The sequence below is a fragment of the Passer domesticus genome, unplaced genomic scaffold (genome assembly GCF_036417665.1).
Source record: "Passer domesticus isolate bPasDom1 unplaced genomic scaffold, bPasDom1.hap1 HAP1_SCAFFOLD_44, whole genome shotgun sequence".
In the NCBI taxonomy this organism is placed as follows: domain Eukaryota; kingdom Metazoa; phylum Chordata; class Aves; order Passeriformes; family Passeridae; genus Passer; species Passer domesticus.
The window spans coordinates 1,437,234-1,460,677 of record NW_026990160.1 but is presented as its reverse complement, the minus strand read 5'-3'; the positions used below and the strand labels follow the sequence as shown (position 1 = coordinate 1,460,677).

Below are 23,444 nucleotides of genomic sequence, written 5' to 3'. Positions count from 1 at the left end.
CTCTGGGTGCTTGGGGGTAGGTTCTCCCCCTGGAGCTCTCTGCAGGTTGGTGCTAATTCAAGATGTTCCCTCAGGTTCAGATGTTTTGCTGCCTGAGCAGAGTGTGCAGAACAGGGATTACAAGCACTGACATTTGCTGTGCTAGAAAGTGCAAGGGACACATTTGTGCCAATGAACGTCACACCTTGAACTAGGAGGATCAATTCTTGTGCTCACCAGAGTCTGTGGACAGAGGGGGTTTCCAAAGGAAATCTTGGTCCATGTAGGGCTGAGGCTCCCTCCAGGCTGGCTCCAGCCCCTCAGGGTGCCCAGGAGCAGGGCTTGCCCACAGCCCAGTGCACCCTCCTTAGCCCTGGGGCTGCCCAGGGAAGAGCCATGGCTGAGGCTCTGCAGGACCCCACAGGATCAGCCCGGCTCCAACATGGGATCCGTGGGCCAGGCACGCTGGGCTTTGCCCCTACAGCTCCCAAGTGTGTCCAGAGAAACTGCAAGGAGAGGCTCACCTCTGTCAGTGGGACCACACTGTGCACAGGACACCCACTCCTGGGGTGGCTATGCCAGGGACCTCCAGCCCTGGGAACCTGGAGCAAGTGGAAACTACAACTTTGCAAAATGCTGCCTGTGCCTGAAGCAAATACAAGGAGAACTGGGGTGTGAAAAATAAAATTTTTTTATTACAGAAAAACAGCAGCAAAAATACAGAACATGTTTACATTATAAGAATATTTGTAACAACAACAATCGATAGAACATATATACAGAAAAACCTACCTAGCAAAACTATGGGAAACGTATTTACAGTAGTCAAAAATTGCCCTAAACTCTATATTCTAAAGAACAACAACAAACTGCAGAACATATATACAAAAGGGTGATGTCTCTGTGATGTCCATCGCACCTGGAAGAAAAGCAAATGCCACGGTCACTCCAGTCAGGCACAGAGGGCTCTTGCATGTGCCCCTAGGCTGGCACAGCTGGCCCAGCAGCAGGACTCTGCTAGCAGAACTGAGCCTGGCTGGGTCTGGCATGGAGCTTGTGTGGAGCAAAGCAGGCACAGGACAGGCTGTGGATGGCCACCAGAATCCAGTGCCCTGGGTACAATGTCCCTGAGCAGGGAGCACCCAGCCCAGCCCCAGCCTGGCAGCAGGAGACCCACTCTGCCTGTCCTGCTGCTGGCATTGCTCTTCATGCCAAGATCATGGCCTCTTCCTCACCTTTTTAATCAATGTCCATGTCCTCCATGGACTCGTCCATATCAACGTCCATCTCTTCCTCCTCATCCACATCCACCTCCATCTCCTCCTCTCCAGTGTCTGCTCCCTCCGTCTCCATCTCCTCCTCTGTATCAATCTCAATATCCGCCTCCATCTCCTCCTCTCTGTCTGGGACAGCCTGCAGAGGTAGCAAAACCTCAGAGTGGGGTCCCTGTCCCACTCCGTGCCCACAGAGCTCCAGCCCACCCGGGCAGGTGGGGAGTGTCCACCTCCATGGAATGGCACCAGACCTTCCTCAGGACAAATGGGGGCATCCTGCAGGGCTGGATGACAAAATCCAGGCACTAAGGATCTTTCAGGAGTGATGGGGTTATCAGGGGGCAGGTGACAAGCAGAGTGGGCAGGAGCAAGGTGAAGAGTGTGCAAACACAGCGGCCAATGGTTGTGTTGTGCCCTTTGCTGGGCGCTGGACATTCCAGCTGGAGCGTGGGCTGTGACATCACAGTTCCCAGGCTCCATCTGAAGTGGACAGTGGAGACCATGGAATGATGGAGTCCCTGAATGGTTGGGCTTGCAAGGGAGCCTGAAGAACAACATCTTGTTCCCAGCTGAGCAGTCTTCCCCCAGAGCGTGCTGCTCAGAGCCCTGTTGCCAAGGATGGGGCATGCACAGCCTCTGTGCACAGCCTGGGCCAGTGCCCCACCACCCCCAGTGGAAAAGAGCAGCTTCCCTAGATGCAGCTTCAATCAACCTGCTGCAGTTGAAAGCCATCCCCCCTTGTCCTGTCAGCACAGGCCCTGCTGAACACTCTGTCCCCTTCTTTCCTGCGGGACCCTTCCAGTCCTGCAGAGCCACAGGGAGGCCTCCCAGTGTCTCCTGTTTCCAGGCTGAGCATCCCCAGCCCCACTTGCCCAGCAGTCAGTCACATCAGGGCCACTCAAGGCTGCAGGGTAGCAAATAGCATCAGGAACTGAGAGATGCAAGCTTTAGACCCACGTTTGCCTCTAAATGTACAAAATTAAGAACAGTGGAGAGGAAGATGGTGGGACACTGGTTCTCTTCTAATTGGTGATTTTTTGTTTCTTCTTTTCTGTCATGCTGACCCAGGTTTTTCTGTTGGAAAGGAAGCTTGGCACAATGTCCATTGTCTTCACCATTTGTGAAACACCAAGCAGATTCTGGGCAGGCTGATATGCAGAGCAAAACCTGAAAATATACTAGTGATCCTGAGCCTGGGGGATGCAGCTAAACCCAGCCCAAAGTAATTTCTGCAAATTCAAGCCTGCTTTACATTTTCTTGAGTTTGGAAAACTTCACCAGTCATTTATAAAAAAGCAAACAAAATCCTCAAACCAAATCAGACAAAAACCCATGCAAACAAACAAACCCACGCAAACCAGTCCAACAAATAGATCAAAAACCCCAAATAAAACTACAGGGAATGAGGAGTTAGTATTAGTTGTGAGGATAGCACAGCAGGCAAATGACTGCTTGCCACAGGATCACCATCAAAAGCCACATAGAACTGCTGCTCCAAAATATACCCAAGAGGAGAAAAAGAAAAAGTGATCCATGGCAACTTTGGGGGCAGCTCCACATTCAGGTGAAGGATGAGCACGCAGTGGTACAGATCCAGCATTGCCCACCCTCCAGGCTGCTCTTTGCTCCTGATGAAAGACCCTTGCAGGACTGTGGCCCCTCTCAGTGCAGTGTCAGTCACTGCCAGAGCTCTCAGCTGAGCCACTGGCATTTGCAGAGTGACATCCAGCCGCAATCCTACTGCCTGCTGAGCACCTGTGGAAGATCCTGAGCCTAAATCTTCATGCCTAGGACCACAAAACAGCTCAGGATTTCTCTGAACTGGTTTTCAGGGGGGGTTTCCATATCCCCGTGAGATCTGTTCATCCCTCAACACGTATGACTTGATGTACAATGATGCATTTGGGTTCCTTGCTTCCTCCTGTGTGCCAGTGAGAAACCATCCATGGGAATGGAGGATGTTGTGTGCAGGGCAATGTATTCCTGGCTTGCCATTTTGCTTCACTGTCACTCAGCTGAGCATGGTCCTTATCTAAGAAGGACTTAGAACTTGCAACAAGTGATAAATTAACCTGCTCCACTCTCCTTAGCATGGCTGTGATGAGTGTTAAGGAAAGCAGCGAGCGCTTGCCAGGATGGGAGCTTGTTCTTTGCCAGGGAGGAGGGAGAAAATCTTGCTTGGAGTAAATAAAGCAACTCTGCATCCCCAGGAAGAGAAGCAATTCAATATGTGAGTGCTGCATGGACTGATTTGCACAAGGATTGTCTACTATGCAGCAATGTTCCCAATAAACCATGCTTCTCCTGACCTTTATTTTTCTGGGTTTCCACCACATGATACAAGAGACTCTCAATGAAAAAAAAGCAAAACACCTTGTGGGGAGACGTTTTTTCCTTTCTTCAGGCTGCCTCTTTCTTTTGTTCCCTCCAGAGCTCTCTCTACATTTCTGCTGTTGTTTGGAGCACGTGCTTCCCTCTTTCCTGATCCCCTGGGCTTCTTTGGCTCTGGGTGTCATGGACACTCTTAATTGTGGATTTTTTCCCCTTCATCTACTTGTGACCTCCAGCCCTGGGAACCTGGAGCAAGTGGAAGCTACAACTTTGCAAAATGCTGCCTGTGCCTGAAGCAAATGCAAGGAGAACTGGGGTGTGAAAAATAAAATTTGTTTATTACAGAAAAACAGCAGCAAAAATACAGAACATGTTTACATTGTAAGAATATTTGTAACAACAACAATCGATAGAACATATATACAGAAAAACCTACCTAACTAAACTATGGGAAACGTATTTACAGAAGTCAAAAACTGCCCTACAATCTATATTCTAAACAACAACAACAAACTGAAGAACATATATACAAAAGGGTGGTATCTCTGGGATGTCCATCGGTCCTGGAAGAAAAGCAAATGCCACGGTCACTCCAGTCAGGCACAGAAGGCTCTTGCATGTGCCCCCAGGCTGGCACAGCTGGCCCAGCAGCAGGACTCTGCTAGCAGAACTGAGCCTGGCTGGGTCTGGCATGGAGCTTCTGTGTGCAAGCAGGCAGAGGACAGGCTGTGGATTGGCCACCAGAATCCAGTGCCCTGGGTACAATGTCCCTGAGCAGGGAGCACCCAGCCCAGCCCCAGCCTGGCAGCAGGAGACCCACTCTGCCTGTCCTGCTGCTGGCATTGCTCTTCATGCCAAGATCATGGCCTCTACCTCACCTTTTTAATCAATGTCCATGTCCTCAATGGACTCTTCCACATCCACTTCCATCTCTTCTTCCACATCCACATCCACCTCCATCTCCTCCTCCATATCAATCTTTGCATCTACCTCCATCTCCTCCTCTCCGTCTGGGACAGCCTGCAGAGGTAGCAAAACCTCAGAGTGGGCTCCCTGTCCCACTCCATGCCCACAGAGCTCCAGCCCACCCAGGCAGGTGGGGAGTGTCCACCTCCATGGAATGGCACCATACCTTCCTCAGGACAAATGTGAGCATCCTGCAGGGCTGGATGACAAAATCCAGGCACTCAGGATCTTTCAGGAGTGATGGGGTTATCAGGGGGCAGGTGACAAGCAGAGTGGGCAGGAGCAGGATGAAGAGTGTGCAAACATAGCGGCCAAGGGTTGTGTTGTGCCCTTTGCTGGGCGCTGGACGTTCCAGCTGGAGCGTGGGCTGTGACATCACAGTTCCCAGGCTCCATCTGAAGTGGACAGTGGAGACCATGGAATGATGGAGTCCCTGAACGGTTGGGCTTGCAAAGGAGCCTGAAGAACAACATCTTGTTCCCAGCTGAGCAGTCTTCCCCCAGAGCGTGCTGCTCAGAGCCCTGTTGCCAAGGATGGGGCATGCACAGCCTCTGTGCACAGCCTGGGCCAGTGCCCCACCACCCGCAGTGGAAAACAGCAGCTTCCCTAGATGCAGCTTCAATCAACCTGCTGCAGTTGAAAGCCATCCCCCCTTGTCCTGTCAGCACAGGCCCTGCTGAACACTCTGTCCCCTTCTTTCCTGCGGGACCCTTCCAGTCCTGCAGAGCCACAGCGAGGCCTCCCAGTGTCTCCTCTCTCCAGGCTGAGCATCCCCAGCCCCACTTGCCCAGCAGTCAGTCACATCAGGGCCAGTCAAGGCTGCAGGGTAGCAAATAGCATCAGGAACTGAGAGATGCAAGCTTTAGACCCACGTTTGCCTCTAAACGTACAAAATTAATAACAGTGGAGAGGAAGATGGTGGGACACTGGTTCTCCTCTAACTGGTGATTTTTTGTTTCTTCTTTTCTGTCATGCTGACCCAGGTTTTTCTGTTGGAAAGGAAGCTTGGCACAATGTCCATTGTCTTCTCCATTTGTGAAACACCAAGCAGATTCTGGACAGGCTGATATGCAGAGCAAAACCTGAAAATATACTAGTGATCCTGAGCCTGGGGGATGCAGCTAAACCCAGCCCAAAGTAATTTCTGCAAATTCAAGCCTGCTTTACATTTTCTTGAGTTTGGAAAACTTCACCAGTCATTTTTAAAAAAGCAAACAAAATCCTCAAACCAAATCAGACAAAAACCCATACAAACAAACAAACCCACGCAAACCAGTCCAACAAATAGATCAAAAACCCCAAATAAAACTACAGGGAATGAGGAGTTAGTATTAGTTGTGAGGATAGCACAGCAGGCAAATGGCTGCTTGCCACAGGATCACCATCAAAAGCCACATAGAACAGCTGCTCCAAAATATACCCAAGAGGAGAAAAAGAAAAAGTGATCCATGGCAACTTTGGGGGCAGCTCCACATTCAGGTGAAGGATGAGCACGCAGTGGTACAGATCCAGCATTGCCCACCCTCCAGGCTGCTCTTTGCTCCTGATGAAAGACCCTTGCAGGACTGTGGCCCCTCTCAGTGCAGTGTCAGTCACTGCCAGAGCTCTCAGCTGAGCCACTGGCATTTGCAGAGTGACATCCAGCCGCAATCCTACTGCCTGCTGAGCACCTGTGGAAGATCCTGAGCCTCAATCTTCATGCCTAGGACCACAAAACAGCTCAGGATTTCTCTGAACTGGTTTTCAGGGGGGGTTTCCATATCCCCGTGAGATCTGTTCATCCCTCAACACGTATGACTTGATGTACAATGATGCATTTGGGTTCCTTCCTTCCTCCTGTGTGCCAGTGAGAAACCATCCATGGGAATGGAGGATGTTGTGTGCAGGGCAATGTATTCCTGGCTTGCCATTTTGCTTCACTGTCACTCAGCTGAGCATGGTCCTTATCTAAGAAGGACTTAGAACTTGCAACCAGTGATCAATTAACCTGCTCCACTCTCCTTAGCATGGCTGTGATGAGTGTTAAGGAAAGCAGCGAGCGCTTGCCAGGATGGGAGCTTGTTCTTTGCCAGGGAGGAGGGAGAAAATCTTGCTTGGAGTAAATAAAGCAACTCTGCATCCCCAGGAAGAGAAGCAATTCAATATGTGAGTGCTGCATGGACTGATTTGCACAAGGATTGTCTACTATGCAGCAATGTTCCCAATAAACCATGCTTCTCCTGACCTTTATTTTTCTGGGTTTCCACCACATGATACAAGAGACTCTCAATGAAAAAAAAGCAAAACACCTTGTGGGGAGACGTTTTTTCCTTTCTTCAGGCTGCCTCTTTCTTTTGTTCCCTCCAGAGCTCTCTCTACATTTCTGCTGTTGTTTGGAGCACGTGCTTCCCTCTTTCCTGATCCCCTGGGCTTCTTTGGCTCTGGGTGTCATGGACACTCTTAATTGTGGATTTTTTCCCCTTCATCTACTTGTGACCTCCCGCCCTGGGAACCTGGAGCAAGTGGAAGCTACAACTTGGCAAAATGCTGCCTGTGCCTGAAGCAAATGCAAGGAGAACTGGGGTGTGAAAAATAAAATTTGTTTATTACAGAAGAACAGCAGCAAAAATACAGAATATGTTTACATTGTAAGAATATTTGTAACAACAACAATCGATAGAACATATATACAGAAAAACCTACCTAGCAAAACTATGGGAAACGTATTTACAGAAGTCAAAAATTGCCCTAAACTCTATATTCTAAAGAACAACAACAAACTGCAGAACATATATACAAAAGGGTGGTGTCTCTGTGATGTCCATCGCACCTGGAAGAAAAGCAAATGCCACGGTCACTCCAGTCAGGCACAGAGGGCTCTTGCATGTGCCCCTAGGCTGGCACATGCTGGCCCAGCAGCAGGACTCTGCTAGCAGAACTGAGCCTGGCTGGGTCTGGCATGGAGCTTGTGTGGAGCAAAGCAGGCACAGGACAGGCTGTGGATGGCCACCAGAATCCAGTGCCCTGGCTACAATGTCCCTGAGCAGGGAGCACCCAGCCCAGCCCCAGCCTGGCAGCAGGAGACCCACTCTGCCTGTCCTGCTGCTGGCATTGCTCTTCATGCCAAGATCATGGCCTCTTCCTCACCTTTTTAATCAATGTCCATGTCCTCAATGGACTCGTCCATATCAACGTCCATCTGTTCTATCACCTCCATATCCACCTCCATCTCCTCCTCCATATCAATCTTTGCATCTACCTCCATCTCCTCCTCTCTGTCTGGGACAGCCTGCAGAGGTAGCAAAACCTCAGAGTGGGCTCCCTGTCCCACTCCATCCCCACAGAGCTCCAGCCCACCCGGGCAGGTGGGGAGTGTCCACCTCCATGGAATTGCACCATACCTTCCTCAGGACAAATGGGAGCATCCTGCAGGGCTGGATGACAAAATCCAGGCACTAAGGATCTTTCAGGAGTGATAGGCTTATCAGGGGGCAGGTGGCAAGCAGAGTGGGCAGGAGCAGCGTGAAGAGTGTGCAAACACAGCGGCCAATGGTTGTGTTGTGCCCTTTGCTGGGCGCTGGATGTTCCAGCTGGAGCGTGGGCTGTGACATCACAGTTCCCAGGCTCCATCTGAAGTGGACAGTGGACACCATGGAATGATGGAGTCCCTGAAGGGTTGGGCTTGCAAGGGAGCCTGAAGAACAACATCTTGTTCCCAGCTGAGCAGTCTTCCCCCAGAGCGTGCTGCTCAGAGCCCTGTTGCCAAGGATGGGGCATGCACAGCCTCTGTGCACAGCCTGGGCCAGTGCCCCACCACCCCCAGTGGAAAAGAGCAGCTTCCCTAGATGCAGCTTCAATCAACCTGCTGCAGTTGAAAGCCATCCCCCCTTGTCCTGTCAGCACAGGCCCTGCTGAACACTCTGTCCCCTTCTTTCCTGCGGGACCCTTCCAGTCCTGCAGAGCCACAGGGAGGCCTCCCAGTGTCTCTTCTCTCCAGGCTGTGCATCCCCAGCCCCACTTGCCCAGCAGTCAGTCACATCAGGGCCAGTCAAGGCTGCAGGGTAGCAAATAGCATCAGGAACTGAGAGATGCAAGCTTTAGACCCACGTTTGCCTCTAAACGTACAAAATTAATAACAGTGGAGAGGAAGATGGTGGGACACTGGTTCTCCTCTAACTGGTGATTTTTTGTTTCTTCTTTTCTGTCATACTGACCCAGGTTTTTCTGTTGGAAAGGAAGCTTGGCACAATGTCCATTGTCTTCTCCATTTGTGAAACACCAAGCAGATTCTGGGCAGGCTGATATGCAGAGCAAAACCTGAAAATATACTAGTGATCCTGAGCCTGGGGGATGCAGCTAAACCCAGCCCAAAGTAATTTCTGCAAATTCAAGCCTGCTTTACATTTTCTTGAGTTTGGAAAACTTCACCAGTCATTTTTAAAAAAGCAAACAAAATCCTCAAACCAAATCAGACAAAAACCCATACAAACAAACAAACCCACGCAAACCAGTCCAACAAATAGATCAAAAACCCCAAATAAAACTACAGGGAATGAGGAGTTAGTATTAGTTGTGAGGATAGCACAGCAGGCAAATGGCTGCTTGCCACAGGATCACCATCAAAAGCCACATAGAACAGCTGCTCCAAAATATACCCAAGAGGAGAAAAAGAAAAAGTGATCCATGGCAACTTTGGGGGCAGCTCCACATTCAGGTGAAGGATGAGCACGCAGTGGTACAGATCCAGCATTGCCCACCCTCCAGGCTGCTCTTTGCTCCTGATGAAAGACCCTTGCAGGACTGTGGCCCCTCTCAGTGCAGTGTCAGTCACTGCCAGAGCTCTCAGCTGAGCCACTGGCATTTCCAGAGTGACATCCAGCCGCAATCCTACTGCCTGCTGAGCACCTGTGGAAGATCCTGAGCCTCAATCTTCATGCCTAGGACCACAAAACAGCTCAGGATTTCTCTGAACTGGTTTTCAGGGGGGTTTCCATATCCCCATGAGATCTGTTCATCCCTCAACACGTATGACTTGATGTACAATGATGCATTTGGGTTCCTTCCTTCCTTCCTCCTGTGTGCCAGTGAGAAACCATCCATGGGAATGGAGGATGTTGTGTGCAGGGCAATGTATTCCTGGCTTGCCATTTTGCTTCACTGTCACTCAGCTGAGCATGGTCCTTATCTAAGAAGGACTTAGAACTTGCAACCAGTGATCAATTAACCTGCTCCACTCTCCTTAGCATGGCTGTGATGAGTGTTAAGGAAAGCAGCGAGCGCTTGCCAGGATGGGAGCTTGTTCTTTGCCAGGGAGGAGGGAGAAAATCTTGCTTGGAGTAAATAAAGCAACTCTGCATCCCCAGGAAGAGAAGCAATTCAATATGTGAGTGCTGCATGGACTGATTTGCACAAGGATTGTCTACTATGCAGCAATGTTCCCAATAAACCATGCTTCTCCTGACCTTTATTTTTCTGGGTTTCCACCACATGCTAGAAGAGACTCTCAATGAAAAAAAAGCAAAACACCTTGTGGGGAGACGTTTTTTCCTTTCTTCAGGCTGCCTCATTCTTTTGTTCCCTCCAGAGCTCTCTCTACATTTCTGCTGTTGTTTGGAGCACGTGCTTCCCTCTTTCCTGATCCCCTGGGCTTCTTTGGCTCTGGGTGTCATGGACACTCTTAATTGTGGATTTTTTCCCCTTCATCTACTTGTGACCTCCCGCCCTGGGAACCTGGAGCAAGTGGAAACTACAACTTGGCAAAATGCTGCCTGTGCCTGAAGCAAATGCAAGGAGAACTGGGGTGTGAAAAATAAAATTTGTTTATTACAGAAGAACAGCAGCAAAAATACAGAACATGTTTACATTGTAAGAATATTTGTAACAACAACAATCGATAGAACATATATACAGAAAAACCTACCTAGCAAAACTATGGGAAACGTATTTACAGAAGTCAAAAATTGCCCTAAACTCTATATTCTAAAGAACAACAACAAACTGCAGAACATATATACAAAAGGGTGATGTCTCTGTGATGTCCATCGCACCTGGAAGAAAAGCAAATGCCACGGTCACTCCAGTCAGGCACAGAGGGCTCTTGCATGTGCCCCTAGGCTGGCACATGCTGGCCCAGCAGCAGGACTCTGCTAGCAGAACTGAGCCTGGCTGGGTCTGGCATGGAGCTTGTGTGGAGCAAAGCAGGCACAGGACAGGCTGTGGATGGCCACCAGAATCCAGTGCCCTGGCTACAATGTCCCTGAGCAGGGAGCACCCAGCCCAGCCCCAGCCTGGCAGCAGGAGACCCACTCTGCCTGTCCTGCTGCTGGCATTGCTCTTCATGCCAAGATCATGGCCTCTTCCTCACCTTTTTAATCAATGTCCATGTCCTCAATGGACTCGTCCATATCAACGTCCATCTGTTCTATCACCTCCATATCCACCTCCATCTCCTCCTCCATATCAATCTTTGCATCTACTTCCATCTCCTCCTCTCTGTCTGGGACAGCCTGCAGAGGTAGCAAAACCTCAGAGTGGGGTCCCTGTCCCACTCCATGCCCACAGAGCTCCAGCCCACCCAGGCAGGTGGGGAGTGTCCACCTCCATGGAATGGCACCATACCTTCCTCAGGACAAATGGGAGCATCCTGCAGGGCTGGATGACAAAATCCAGGCACTAAGGATCTTTCAGGAGTGATAGGCTTATCAGGGGGCAGGTGGCAAGCAGAGTGGGCAGGAGCAGAGTGAAGAGTGTGCAAACACAGCGGCCAATGGTTGTGTTGTGCCCTTTGCTGGGCGCTGGATGTTCCAGCTGGAGCGTGGGCTGTGACATCACAGTTCCCAGGCTCCATCTGAAGTGGACAGTGGACACCATGGAATGATGGAGTCCCTGAAGGGTTGGGCTTGCAAGGGAGCCTGAAGAACAACATCTTGTTCCCAGCTGAGCAGTCTTCCCCCAGAGCGTGCTGCTCAGAGCCCTGTTGCCAAGGATGGGGCATGCACAGCCTCTGTGCACAGCCTGGGCCAGTGCCCCACCACCCCCAGTGGAAAAGAGCAGCTTCCCTAGATGCAGCTTCAATCAACCTGCTGCAGTTGAAAGCCATCCCCCCTTGTCCTGTCAGCACAGGCCCTGCTGAACACTCTGTCCCCTTCTTTCCTGCGGGACCCTTCCAGTCCTGCAGAGCCACAGGGAGGCCTCCCAGTGTCTCTTCTCTCCAGGCTGTGCATCCCCAGCCCCACTTGCCCAGCAGTCAGTCACATCAGGGCCAGTCAAGGCTGCAGGGTAGCAAATAGCATCAGGAACTGAGAGATGCAAGCTTTAGACCCACGTTTGCCTCTAAACGTACAAAATTAATAACAGTGGAGAGGAAGATGGTGGGACACTGGTTCTCCTCTAACTGGTGATTTTTTGTTTCTTCTTTTCTGTCATACTGACCCAGGTTTTTCTGTTGGAAAGGAAGCTTGGCACAATGTCCATTGTCTTCTCCATTTGTGAAACACCAAGCAGATTCTGGGCAGGCTGATATGCAGAGCAAAACCTGAAAATATACTAGTGATCCTGAGCCTGGGGGATGCAGCTAAACCCAGCCCAAAGTAATTTCTGCAAATTCAAGCCTGCTTTACATTTTCTTGAGTTTGGAAAACTTCACCAGTCATTTTTAAAAAAGCAAACAAAATCCTCAAACCAAATCAGACAAAAACCCATACAAACAAACAAACCCACGCAAACCAGTCCAACAAATAGATCAAAAACCCCAAATAAAACTACAGGGAATGAGGAGTTAGTATTAGTTGTGAGGATAGCACAGCAGGCAAATGGCTGCTTGCCACAGGATCACCATCAAAAGCCACATAGAACAGCTGCTCCAAAATATACCCAAGAGGAGAAAAAGAAAAAGTGATCCATGGCAACTTTGGGGGCAGCTCCACATTCAGGTGAAGGATGAGCACGCAGTGGTACAGATCCAGCATTGCCCACCCTCCAGGCTGCTCTTTGCTCCTGATGAAAGACCCTTGCAGGACTGTGGCCCCTCTCAGTGCAGTGTCAGTCACTGCCAGAGCTCTCAGCTGAGCCACTGGCATTTCCAGAGTGACATCCAGCCGCAATCCTACTGCCTGCTGAGCACCTGTGGAAGATCCTGAGCCTCAATCTTCATGCCTAGGACCACAAAACAGCTCAGGATTTCTCTGAACTGGTTTTCAGGGGGGTTTCCATATCCCCATGAGATCTGTTCATCCCTCAACACGTATGACTTGATGTACAATGATGCATTTGGGTTCCTTCCTTCCTTCCTCCTGTGTGCCAGTGAGAAACCATCCATGGGAATGGAGGATGTTGTGTGCAGGGCAATGTATTCCTGGCTTGCCATTTTGCTTCACTGTCACTCAGCTGAGCATGGTCCTTATCTAAGAAGGACTTAGAACTTGCAACCAGTGATCAATTAACCTGCTCCACTCTCCTTAGCATGGCTGTGATGAGTGTTAAGGAAAGCAGCGAGCGCTTGCCAGGATGGGAGCTTGTTCTTTGCCAGGGAGGAGGGAGAAAATCTTGCTTGGAGTAAATAAAGCAACTCTGCATCCCCAGGAAGAGAAGCAATTCAATATGTGAGTGCTGCATGGACTGATTTGCACAAGGATTGTCTACTATGCAGCAATGTTCCCAATAAACCATGCTTCTCCTGACCTTTATTTTTCTGGGTTTCCACCACATGCTAGAAGAGACTCTCAATGAAAAAAAAGCAAAACACCTTGTGGGGAGACGTTTTTTCCTTTCTTCAGGCTGCCTCATTCTTTTGTTCCCTCCAGAGCTCTCTCTACATTTCTGCTGTTGTTTGGAGCACGTGCTTCCCTCTTTCCTGATCCCCTGGGCTTCTTTGGCTCTGGGTGTCATGGACACTCTTAATTGTGGATTTTTTCCCCTTCATCTACTTGTGACCTCCCGCCCTGGGAACCTGGAGCAAGTGGAAACTACAACTTGGCAAAATGCTGCCTGTGCCTGAAGCAAATGCAAGGAGAACTGGGGTGTGAAAAATAAAATTTGTTTATTACAGAAGAACAGCAGCAAAAATACAGAACATGTTTACATTGTAAGAATATTTGTAACAACAACAATCGATAGAACATATATACAGAAAAACCTACCTAGCAAAACTATGGGAAACGTATTTACAGAAGTCAAAAATTGCCCTAAACTCTATATTCTAAAGAACAACAACAAACTGCAGAACATATATACAAAAGGGTGATGTCTCTGTGATGTCCATCGCACCTGGAAGAAAAGCAAATGCCACGGTCACTCCAGTCAGGCACAGAGGGCTCTTGCATGTGCCCCTAGGCTGGCACATGCTGGCCCAGCAGCAGGACTCTGCTAGCAGAACTGAGCCTGGCTGGGTCTGGCATGGAGCTTGTGTGGAGCAAAGCAGGCACAGGACAGGCTGTGGATGGCCACCAGAATCCAGTGCCCTGGGTACAATGTCCCTGAGCAGGGAGCACCCAGCCCAGCCCCAGCCTGGCAGCAGGAGACCCACTCTGCCTGTCCTGCTGCTGGCATTGCTCTTCATGCCAAGATCATGGCCTCTTCCTCACCTTTTTAATCAATGTCCATGTCCTCAATGGACTCGTCCATATCAACGTCCATCTGTTCTATCACCTCCATATCCACCTCCATCTCCTCCTCCATATCAATCTTTGCATCTACTTCCATCTCCTCCTCTCTGTCTGGGACAGCCTGCAGAGGTAGCAAAACCTCAGAGTGGGGTCCCTGTCCCACTCCATCCCCACAGAGCTCCAGCCCACCCAGGCAGGTGGGGAGTGTCCACCTCCATGGAATGGCACCATACCTTCCTCAGGACAAATGGGAGCATCCTGCAGGGCTGGATGACAAAATCCAGGCACTAAGGATCTTTCAGGAGTGATGGGCTTATCAGGGGGCAGGTGGCAAGCAGAGTGGGCAGGAGCAGCGTGAAGAGTGTGCAAACACAGCGGCCAATGGTTGTGTTGTGCCCTTTGCTGGGCGCTGGATGTTCCAGCTGGAGTGTGGGCTGTGACATCACAGTTCCCAGGCTCCATCTGAAGTGGACAGTGGACACCATGGAATGATGGAGTCCCTGAAGGGTTGGGCTTGCAAGGGAGCCTGAAGAACAACATCTTGTTCCCCGCTGAGCAGTCTTCCCCCAGAGCGTGCTGCTCAGAGCCCTGTTGCCAAGGATGGGGCATGCACAGCCTCTGTGCACAGCCTGGGCCAGTGCCCCACCACCCCCAGTGGAAAAGAGCAGCTTCCCTAGATGCAGCTTCAATCAACCTGCTGCAGTTGAAAGCCATCCCCCCTTGTCCTGTCAGCACAGGCCCTGCTGAACACTCTGTCCCCTTCTTTCCTGCGGGACCCTTCCAGTCCTGCAGAGCCACAGGGAGGCCTCCCAGTGTCTCTTCTCTCCAGGCTGTGCATCCCCAGCCCCACTTGCCCAGCAGTCAGTCACATCAGGGCCAGTCAAGGCTGCAGGGTAGCAAATAGCATCAGGAACTGAGAGATGCAAGCTTTAGACCCACGTTTGCCTCTAAACGTACAAAATTAATAACAGTGGAGAGGAAGATGGTGGGACACTGGTTCTCCTCTAACTGGTGATTTTTTGTTTCTTCTTTTCTGTCATACTGACCCAGGTTTTTCTGTTGGAAAGGAAGCTTGGCACAATGTCCATTGTCTTCTCCATTTGTGAAACACCAAGCAGATTCTGGGCAGGCTGATATGCAGAGCAAAACCTGAAAATATACTAGTGATCCTGAGCCTGGGGGATGCAGCTAAACCCAGCCCAAAGTAATTTCTGCAAATTCAAGCCTGCTTTACATTTTCTTGAGTTTGGAAAACTTCACCAGTCATTTCTAAAAAAGCAAACAAAATCCTCAAACCAAATCAGACAAAAACCCATACAAACAAACAAACCCACGCAAACCAGTCCAACAAATAGATCAAAAACCCCAAATAAAACTACAGGGAATGAGGAGTTAGTATTAGTTGTGAGGATAGCACAGCAGGCAAATGGCTGCTTGCCACAGGATCACCATCAAAAGCCACATAGAACAGCTGCTCCAAAATATACCCAAGAGGAGAAAAAGAAAAAGTGATCCATGGCAACTTTGGGGGCAGCTCCACATTCAGGTGAAGGATGAGCACGCAGTGGTACAGATCCAGCATTGCCCACCCTCCAGGCTGCTCTTTGCTCCTGATGAAAGACCCTTGCAGGACTGTGGCCCCTCTCAGTGCAGTGTCAGTCACTGCCAGAGCTCTCAGCTGAGCCACTGGCATTTCCAGAGTGACATCCAGCCGCAATCCTACTGCCTGCTGAGCACCTGTGGAAGATCCTGAGCCTCAATCTTCATGCCTAGGACCACAAAACAGCTCAGGATTTCTCTGAACTGGTTTTCAGGGGGGTTTCCATATCCCCGTGAGATCTGTTCATCCCTCAACACGTATGACTTGATGTACAATGATGCATTTGGGTTCCTTCCTTCCTTCCTCCTGTGTGCCAGTGAGAAACCATCCATGGGAATGGAGGATGTTGTGTGCAGGGCAATGTATTCCTGGCTTGCCATTTTGCTTCACTGTCACTCAGCTGAGCATGGTCCTTATCTAAGAAGGACTTAGAACTTGCAACCAGTGATCAATTAACCTGCTCCACTCTCCTTAGCATGGCTGTGATGAGTGTTAAGGAAAGCAGCGAGCGCTTGCCAGGATGGGAGCTTGTTCTTTGCCAGGGAGGAGGGAGAAAATCTTGCTTGGAGTAAATAAAGCAACTCTGCATCCCCAGGAAGAGAAGCAATTCAATAGGTGAGTGCTGCATGGACTGATTTGCACAAGGATTGTCTACTATGCAGCAATGTTCCCAATAAACCATGCTTCTCCTGACCTTTATTTTTCTGGGTTTCCACCACATGATACAAGAGACTCTCAATGAAAAAAAAGCAAAACACCTTGTGGGGAGACGTTTTTTCCTTTCTTCAGGCTGCCTCATTCTTTTGTTCCCTCCAGAGCTCTCTCTACATTTCTGCTGTTGTTTGGAGCACGTGCTTCCCTCTTTCCTGATCCCCTGGGCTTCTTTGGCTCTGGGTGTCATGGACACTCTTAATTGTGGATTTTTTCCCCTTCATCTACTTGTGACCTCCCGCCCTGGGAACCTGGAGCAAGTGGAAACTACAACTTGGCAAAATGCTGCCTGTGCCTGAAGCAAATGCAAGGAGAACTGGGGTGTGAAAAATAAAATTTGTTTATTACAGAAGAACAGCAGCAAAAATACAGAACATGTTTACATTGTAAGAATATTTGTAACAACAACAATCGATAGAACATATATACAGAAAAACCTACCTAGCAAAACTATGGGAAACGTATTTACAGAAGTCAAAAATTGCCCTAAACTCTATATTCTAAAGAACAACAACAAACTGCAGAACATATATACAAAAGGGTGATGTCTCTGTGATGTCCATCGCACCTGGAAGAAAAGCAAATGCCACGGTCACTCCAGTCAGGCACAGAGGGCTCTTGCATGTGCCCCTAGGCTGGCACATGCTGGCCCAGCAGCAGGACTCTGCTAGCAGAACTGAGCCTGGCTGGGTCTGGCATGGAGCTTGTGTGGAGCAAAGCAGGCACAGGACAGGCTGTGGATGGCCACCAGAATCCAGTGCCCTGGCTACAATGTCCCTGAGCAGGGAGCACCCAGCCCAGCCCCAGCCTGGCAGCAGGAGACCCACTCTGCCTGTCCTGCTGCTGGCATTGCTCTTCATGCCAAGATCATGGCCTCTTCCTCACCTTTTTAATCAATGTCCATGTCCTCAATGGACTCGTCCATATCAACGTCCATCTGTTCTATCACCTCCATATCCACCTCCATCTCCTCCTCCATATCAATCTTTGCATCTACTTCCATCTCCTCCTCTCTGTCTGGGACAGCCTGCAGAGGTAGCAAAACCTCAGAGTGGGCTCCCTGTCCCACTCCATCCCCACAGAGCTCCAGCCCACCCGGGCAGGTGGGGAGTGTCCACCTCCATGGAATGGCACCATACCTTCCTCAGGACAAATGGGAGCATCCTGCAGGGCTGGATGACAAAATCCAGGCACTAAGGATCTTTCAGGAGTGATGGGCTTATCAGGGGGCAGGTGGCAAGCAGAGTGGGCAGGAGCAGCGTGAAGAGTGTGCAAACACAACGGCCAATGGTTGTGTTGTGCCCTTTGCTGGGCGCTGGATGTTCCAGCTGGAGCGTGGGCTGTGACATCACAGTTCCCAGGCTCCATCTGAAGTGGACAGTAGACACCATGGAATGATGGAGTCCCTGAACGGTTGGGCTTGCAAGGGAGCCTGAAGAACAACATCTTGTTCCCAGCTGAGCAGTCTTCCCCCAGAGCGTGCTGCTCAGAGCCCTGTTGCCAAGGATGGGGCATGCACAGCCTCTGTGCACAGCCTGGGCCAGTGCCCCACCACCCCCAGTGGAAAAGAGCAGCTTCCCTAGATGCAGCTTCAATCAACCTGCTGCAGTTGAAAGCCATCCCCCCTTGTCCTGTCAGCACAGGCCCTGCTGAACACTCTGTCCCCTTCTTTCCTGCGGGACCCTTCCAGTCCTGCAGAGCCACAGTGAGGCCTCCCAGTGTCTCTTCTCTCCAGGCTGTGCATCCCCAGCCCCACTTGCCCAGCAGTCAGTCACATCAGGGCCAGTCAAGGCTGCAGGGTAGCAAATAGCATCAGGAACTGAGAGATGCAAGCTTTAGACCCACGTTTGCCTCTAAACGTACAAAATTAATAACAGCGGAGAGGAAGATGGTGGGACACTGGTTCTCCTCTAACTGGTGATTTTTTGTTTCTTCTTTTCTGTCATGCTGACCCAGGTTTTTCTGTTGGAAAGGAAGCTTGGCACAATGTCCATTGTCTTCTCCATTTGTGAAACACCAGGCAGATTCTGGGCAGGCTGATATGCAGAGCAAAACCTGAAAATATACTAGTGATCCTGAGCCTGGGGGATGCAGCTAAACCCAGCCCAAAGTAATTTCTGCAAAGTCAAGCCTGCTTTACATTTTCTTGAGTTTGGAAAACTTCACCAGTCATTTATAAAAAAGCAAACAATATCCTCAAACCAAATCAGACAAAAACCCATGCAAACAAACAAACCCACGCAAACCAGTCCAAGAAATAGATCAAAAACCCCAAATAAAACTACAGGGAATGAGGAGTTAGTATTAGTTGTGAGGATAGCACAGCAGGCAAATGGCTGCTTGCCACAGGATCACCATCAAAAGCCACATAGAACAGCTGCTCCAAAATATACGCAAGAGGAGAAAAAGAAAAAGTGATCCATGGCAACTCTGGGGCAGCTCCACATTCAGGTGAAGGATGAGCACGCAGTGGTACAGATCCAGCATTGCCCACCCTCCAGGCTGCTCTTTGCTCCTGATGAAAGACCCTTGCAGGACTGTGGCCCCTCTCAGTGCAGTGTCAGTCACTGCCAGAGCTCTCAGCTGAGCCACTGGCATTTCCAGAGTGACATCCAGCCGCAATCCTACTGCCTGCTGAGCACCTGTGGAAGATCCTGAGCATCTTCATGCCTAGGACTGCCGCTTCCCGGCTAGCTGATGACAAGAGGGCGGTGGCGGCAGGTTCCCCCTGGAGCTCCGTTGAATCCCAGTTGTCAATTGTTTTGGTGCAATATAGAACTCAGGCAGTGCACACGGGTCCCAGGGAAACTTTATTTGATGGTAAACTTCCCCTTTTCCTCTCCTGAGACCCCGATCAAGGGGCAAACAAAGACTTCTATGCGGGGGGAGGTCAGGGGTCAGCACAACTTTCAACAAATCAGGAGAGTTGGGAGTAAAAATCATAGGCAGGGATAACAGCAGTGAACCAATAACATTCCAAAGGAGGAAAAGCGGTTTCAATAAGCGGCTAAAATTTGGAGAAATAGAAACTGGAAACTAGTTGACAAAATAGCTGGGAAAAGGCGGAAGCAAAAGGAAAACAGCACCAAGGAAAACCACCAAATCACAAATCAAACCATAAACTTACTAATAAACCAAAAAGCACAATACAACATCTGCCCCTTCTTAAATACAAAAAGGACATTAAAGTTTATCTAAAAGAACAAAAGGTATTAGTGTAATAAATCATAAAATTTTACAAACGCAAAATAAAACTAATTATAATTTAAAAATTTTTCAAAAACTCAAATAATTTTGGATATGTCTAATTTAGCTTATACTTGTCTTGTTTTTCACTGATTATGTATTTTAACTATCATTTTATTCATTTCTTCAATTCACTGCGAAATAATATCTTAATTTTTGAATAATTAGCTGGTAAAAATTGGGCTCAAAAGGTAATTAAAAATTGTTTTAAATTGTCAAACAAAAACTCAAAAGTGACAAACTTAAAAAGAATTTAACATTTCATAGAAAGCTTACCATTTCATAAAAGGATGTTCCATAGAAAGATGTTTCATCGTTTCCAGGAGTTCAATGTGTAAAACAAACAGATTTATTTCATGTTACATAAATATAAATTTTCTTTTCATTTTGACTCAAAACTTATTTAAAACTTGAAGGTATGGTATTAAATTGATTAAAAACCAATTGGCTCCTGGTTGCTATTTTTTGAACAATTTAACATTTCTTTTATTAATACAGCTACAATTTATTTCATAATACAAAGCAAAGCAATGAGATGTTCTTCACATCAATTTGGCTGATCTTCTTCTCTGTTTCAAAACTTCAGTTGTCTTGTTCTTCTGTTGGGAAACTCAAGTTTGAAGGTTTTCTCTCTTCAAGGAAATTCAGTTCAGAAAATGGTCATGATCAAATGTAGCATAGTAGACTTCGGTGTAGTTATAACATTCTTCTTTCTATAAGATACAACTGAACAACTGGGTTAATTTTCCAAAATGATTTCAAATATGACAAACAACTCATTTTTTTAAAAACCATACAAAAACATATGTTCAAAATAAAACCACTTAATTCTTCAAAACTGAAAACCTGTATAGTAATTGAACTTTTATAAATTTAATCAAATGAATAATCTTTTACTTCTGTAAAAAGCACTGTTTAAAAACCTTTAAAAAGGTATTTTGCATTTTCAAATCACATTAATAACTTTTCAAATTAACAAACTAATTATTATTAAAACTCAATTGTTATAAAACCTCTAATTAATTTAAAGCAAAAACTGTAAGTTCACCCTTTAATATCATCACTGTGAGTATGGCCTTTGCAGGGCCCTTTGCAAAAAAGCAATACCCAGGGTTTAAAGAATAATTCTATAATTGAATTTTTAAACTTGTCAATTTTGTAAAAATATAAACTGAATTAAAATTTGTGCTTTTGCCAATTTATAGTAATATAAAATTTAACATTAAAAGGAACATTGGGTAAGGTTTGACTAGGAAACTGGAGAGGGAAACTTGAGCAGCACTTCTTAGAGTTAAAAATTAAAATACTTTAATTATTAAAAATAGATAAAGTTGCATAAAAATAACAAAACCTTCTAAATTGTTCTCTTTTTTGGTTCTCTGCTTACTTATTGTTTCTTGAAATCACTAAAATTCACAAGTCTATAATTTGAAAATTTCTTACAAGGGTTTTTTAAAATCCTAAATTATTTAAAAGGTCTTTTATAAAAATTAAATGCTAATTCAATCTGAATTTCACAGAAGGTGTTGTAAAGCAATTGCCGGCTGCTCAAGTGATTAGGGTTATGTGAGGGGATGGATCCGGGCCCGCTGCCCTGTGGGGGAAAGCAAGACTGCCATTACCAGATCGGGTTTCCAATTCTCCCTCTTCCCCGCAGGGCTCCCCTCCCGAGGGGAGGGGGCTCTCAAGGAGAGCGGTTTCTGGGCAGGGGCCGGGTTGGGGTCCTCGTCCCCAGAGGCGGAACTGGGAGAAGGAGCAGACATTGCTTCAGACCCACGCCTCCCCCTCAGCAGGAACGGGCTGACACCTTCCCCGTGGAATGTGGCCCCCTCAGGGGAGGATGGGCTGCCGGAGAGATTCAGGAGCGGAAAAGAAGGCAGGGGGGAAAGCGTGTCTAAGGTGGAGTGGCCATCCTCCATCTCAGACAAAGAGCGGGGTGGCGGGCCTGACTCGCTGCAGTTCCCCAGTGAGGCCTGGACAGCGAGCGGCCGGGCGCTCGGAGCAGTGCAGCCAGCCAGCTCCCAGGGAGGTGGGGCGGGGAAGGGTTGTTTTTGGAAAGTCTGAGGGACAAGGGAACAGGGGAATTCCAGTGTGCTGCTGACCTGTGAAAATCTTTTGTCTTGCTCCTGTCCTTCTTAGAAGGACAAGAGGAGGACCTTCTGATGAGGTGGGAGAGGGAAACGTGCCAGAGATAAAGATCCTCACGGGCCTGGCCATGGGCCCTTGAGAAAATTCCACCCGCCAGGGATAGAAAAAAGAAAAAAGAGAAAAACCCCCGCTGTGGCACAGCTCACCCACTGGCGCCGGGCCTCTGGCCGATTTTTTCTGGGAGACGAGACATCCGTCCAGCCAGCCCACTTCTGCCGGATGAGTGACGCTGGTTGACCACCACAGCACTTCCACTTCTCATCAGGGTGCGCTGAAACTGATGTTCTGATCGCTGACAGACTGGGGACTTTCTCTTCCTTGGATTGCTGCCTCCAGGGACTTGGGTGTTCCTGGTGCTCCAAAGCCTGTTCCCAAGACTGAGGGCGCAGCCACTGTGGGTCCCTGGTGTGCTTGTCCCAGTGCACACACCTTGCCTTGCTGCAGGAGCCCAGCAGCTTTTTTTCTGCTGTCTGCGTAAAGCCCTGACTCAGTCAAGTCTTCTGCAAGCTTTCTTTCTCCGCTTCTGAGTGAGAAGGAAGGGCGGAGAAAGTCCATAGAACCATAAAATTCACCGATGGGCTCCTCTTAGAGTCATAAAAGGAGCTCGTAAATGATCTTATCTTGCCCCATGTTGGGAACGCGAAACTGCCGCTTCCCGGCTAGCTGATGACAAGAGAGGGGTGGCGGCAGGTTCCAACTGGAGCTCCGTTGAATCCCAGTTGTCAATTGTTTCGGTGCAATATAAAACACAGGCAGCGCACACGGGTCCCAGGGAAACTTTATTTGATGGTAAACTTCCCCTTTTCCTCTCCTGGGACCCCGATCAAGGGGCGAACAAAGACTTTTAAGTGTGGGCAGGTCTCAGGGGAAGGTGCAACTTTCAACAAATCAGGAGAGTTGGGAGTAAAAATGCTAGGCGGAGATAACAGCAGTGAAACAATAACATTCCAAGGGAGGAAAAGCGGTTTCAATAAATGGCTAAAGTTTGGAGAAATAGAAACTAGAAACTAGCTGATGAAATAGCTGGGAAAAGGTGGAGACAAAAGGAAAACAGCACCAAGGAAAGCCACCAAATCACAAATCAAACCATAAAACTACTAATAAAACAAAAAGCACAATACAACATTCTGGGAACTCAGTGACTTCATTCTCTGATCAACCTCATTTCTTTCCTCTTGTCACCTATTTCTGCCCTCCTGCAGCCTATTAGTTCTCAGAATGAGAGAACTGTAGAATATGGCCAGTTGGAAGAGGTCCTTCAGGATCATCAGGATCATTGCACAGAGCAGCCCAATGCTAACTTTGTGTTTATCTGAGGACAGAACCTTCTGCAGGTGTCGGCAGCTGCAGGGAGAAGCCAGGCCCCCTTCCCCCAGCAAGGACAGGGAGCAGGCTCTGGCCAAGGCCTGTGCTGCTGCTGCTCCTTCTCCCCGTGCCCCAGGGTTTGCTCTCTCCTTCCCAGGAGCCGCTACGCCCAGGCGTGGAAGTGTGCGGCCCAACTCCTCCTGTCCCTGATGCAGAAAATGGGAGTCACGAAGCTGGCAGGCACAGCCAGGGCTGAGAGGCTGGCACAGGTGGCAGGGACGCTTGCTCAGGACTGTCACCAAG

General features: G+C 48.7%; 5 long non-coding RNA genes across 5 annotated transcripts; all 5 read right to left on the bottom strand.

The window, feature by feature from the left end:
* Window positions 1-3,436: 3,436 nt before the first annotated feature.
* Window positions 3,437-4,854, bottom strand: LOC135292656 (uncharacterized). The gene is made up of 3 exons (XR_010354876.1): window positions 4,717-4,854; window positions 4,463-4,604; window positions 3,437-4,147 (listed from the first exon to the last, which is right to left on the bottom strand). It is a non-coding gene; the product is annotated as an uncharacterized LOC135292656 (long non-coding RNA).
* Window positions 4,855-9,868: 5,014 nt separating this feature from the next.
* Window positions 9,869-11,263, bottom strand: LOC135292660 (uncharacterized). Its single transcript, XR_010354880.1, has 3 exons — window positions 11,148-11,263; window positions 10,894-11,035; window positions 9,869-10,576 (listed from the first exon to the last, which is right to left on the bottom strand). It is a non-coding gene; the product is annotated as an uncharacterized LOC135292660 (long non-coding RNA).
* A 1,822-nt stretch (window positions 11,264-13,085) lies between these two features.
* LOC135292659 (uncharacterized) lies at window positions 13,086-14,501 on the bottom strand. Its single transcript, XR_010354879.1, has 3 exons — window positions 14,365-14,501; window positions 14,111-14,252; window positions 13,086-13,793 (listed from the first exon to the last, which is right to left on the bottom strand). It is a non-coding gene; the product is annotated as an uncharacterized LOC135292659 (long non-coding RNA).
* Window positions 14,502-16,525: 2,024 nt separating this feature from the next.
* LOC135292658 (uncharacterized) lies at window positions 16,526-17,722 on the bottom strand. Its single transcript, XR_010354878.1, has 3 exons — window positions 17,582-17,722; window positions 17,328-17,469; window positions 16,526-17,010 (listed from the first exon to the last, which is right to left on the bottom strand). It is a non-coding gene; the product is annotated as an uncharacterized LOC135292658 (long non-coding RNA).
* Window positions 17,723-20,147: 2,425 nt separating this feature from the next.
* LOC135292661 (uncharacterized) lies at window positions 20,148-23,046 on the bottom strand. Its single transcript, XR_010354881.1, has 2 exons — window positions 21,791-23,046; window positions 20,148-20,422 (listed from the first exon to the last, which is right to left on the bottom strand). It is a non-coding gene; the product is annotated as an uncharacterized LOC135292661 (long non-coding RNA).
* Window positions 23,047-23,444: the final 398 nt, after the last annotated feature.